Here is a 2,500-nt window from a genome sequence, read left to right on the forward strand (position 1 = left end):
TAAGGATATATGTTTGATATATTCGTCTTTGAGAACATTTGAATCCGTCTGGGAAAGGTAACTTCAAAACTTTTTTTTCTTTTTTTTCCACGATGGGTCAGTTAATGTCAGTTAGGATTTCTGCTCACATTGCTTTGTTGGGAAATTTCCTTTTCTTTTTTCAAAATTTAAACAGTTATTCCTTACTCCAAATGTTTATTGCTACTTTTCTTTTCCCTTTTAGTCAACATTGGGGCCTTGGAATTCAACAAGCGCCAGGTATATATTTGAAAAGTTGGATAAAGAAGCCAAAGTTTTTTAAATTTGTATCTCTTACTATCTCTCGAGGAGATAACGTATAACCATTTAAATCTTCAAAACATCCTTATCAGCAGTTATTGTAAGTTAAGATACCTAACGGCTTACCCTTTATATGCCTATTTTATTGCGTTGGTTTAAAATGGCATTTAAACATCTATACTGGCATTGCATAAATCTTTAGGTAAACATATGATGTACGACTTATGGCGCTGGCACACAAGCACTTTTTCCGTCAATTTTTTAACAATTTTATTTAACATAGATACAAACATTCTCGAATATAGCTCCTGGTTTGACTTTGCTTGGCTGAAAAAAGTTGACGGAAAGGTTTTCAGACGGAAACGATCATTATCGTCTGAGTAGAAAATCGACAATTCGCTAAAAAAAAAAAAAAAAAAGACGGAAAAAAGTGCTAGTGTGACAGCGCCTTTAGAGGTAAAATTCGTATATTCATGTTTTTTCCTGATATTTTTTTTTTATTCCTCAATGAATTTCTGAATTAAACGTCGGCTGTAGTTCTTGCATGCATTTGTCTATTTCCTTATTTGTTTGTGTATGTTTTGTTAGCTATTTTGTTCAATATACGTAATGAAAGAATAGACTATCTGGTGTGAACTCAGTAATGAGATTGGTCTCCGTCAAACCGCTTTGTACACTTCCCCCCAAAAGCCGCTATAGGTTTAGATTTTTTGCTTTGAAATAATCAAATATTACAGTCCAGTCTGGAATCGAGGCCCCCTTCGTGTACGATCTATGGCGGATAGCTCCTTGGAAATTTTGTACGCGTGAGTATATTTCCATGTCATTAACGTCACCGGCGTATTTTGGCGTGTAGGTATGCTGTATTTGAAAAAAAAAAAACTGGCTTGGCGTGTATCAAATTTAGTCTTAGCCTACATCTCTGGAGGACAGGAACCACCGATACCATTTCGTTACAGTTCTGATCGATTTCTTATTCATTCTTTGTGACGCACATCAATCTTGGTGGTTTTCAAAATTTAATAATAGTTTGCCCTCGATGGCCATCAGCTGACGAGTTTTCTATTAAACTGAATCCGAAACTTCAATGATATTTACGCTCCGATTAAATGGTTGAGTGTACCGTGGAGAGGAAGGAGTCAAAGAAAACGGAGTAAGTAGGGGTGTCTACAAATATTTGCTCATCTTTCTCTATCTGGTAAGAACACCGAGTGATTGCCGGCTTATTTTGCAGAATGCACCCGCATGTCTGTAATATGTTTTATTTTCATAAGGTATATTTGCATTTGTTTAGTTTAGGTTATTATTATTATTATTATTATTATTATTATTATTATTATTATTATTATTATTATTATTATTATTATTATTATTATTATTATCATTATCATTATCATTATCATTATCATTATCATTATCATTATCATTATCATTATCATTATCATTATCATTATCATTATCATTATCATTATCATTATCATTATCATTATCATCATTATTATTCTTATTATTATTATTGCTATTATTACTATTACTATTATTTATCATCACTGCTACTATTATTAAATATTATAACTATTATTATTATATATTTAAGAAAGGATATTGCATAGAAGCATTTCCTGTTATGTATTGTATCCAGAGCTTGTGATAGATATTCTTAAAGAATGATTTTACAGATATTTTTGTTGAATGAACTCCATACTCAGGTTTTCTCATATGATTTTATTAAAGTGACCATAGTCAGCAAATCGATACAGTAATCTCCTGTTAAAATTTTCTCGTACTTGCAAAACTAACAATATAATCAAAGGATAAAGTTCCTCCCCTGCCCTTCTCTCTCTCTCTCCTCCCTCTCTCTCTCTCCTCCCTCTCTCTCTCTCCTCCGTCTCTCCCTCTCTCTCCTCCTCTCCCTCTCTCTCCTCCTCTCCCTCTCTCTCTCTCTCCCCCCCCTCTCTCTCTCTCTCCCCCCCCCTCTCTCTCTCTCTCCCCCCTTTCTCTCTCCCCCCTTTCTCTCTCTCCCTCTCTCTCTCTCCCCCTCTCTCTCTCTCCCCCTCTCTCTCTCTCCTCCCTCTCTCTCTCTCCTCCCTCTCTCTCTCTCCTCCCTCTCTCTCTTTCCTCCCTCTCTCTCTCTCCTCCCTCTCTCTCTCTCCTCCCTTTCTCTCTCTCCTTCTTCTCTCTCTCTCCTTCTCCCTCTCTCTCTCTCTCCTTCTCCCTCTCT

The 2,500-nt window shown here is 35.9% G+C and overlaps 1 protein-coding gene across 2 annotated transcripts in view; it reads left to right on the forward strand.

Moving 5' to 3' along the window:
* LOC113807867 (serine/threonine-protein kinase VRK1) overlaps positions 1 to 2,500 on the forward strand; it is a 107,220-nt gene that overhangs the window by 750 nt on the left and 103,970 nt on the right. The window lies entirely within an intron of this gene.

Source organism: Penaeus vannamei, chromosome 7, assembly GCF_042767895.1.
Source record: "Penaeus vannamei isolate JL-2024 chromosome 7, ASM4276789v1, whole genome shotgun sequence".
NCBI classification, from domain to species: Eukaryota; Metazoa; Arthropoda; class Malacostraca; order Decapoda; family Penaeidae; genus Penaeus; species Penaeus vannamei.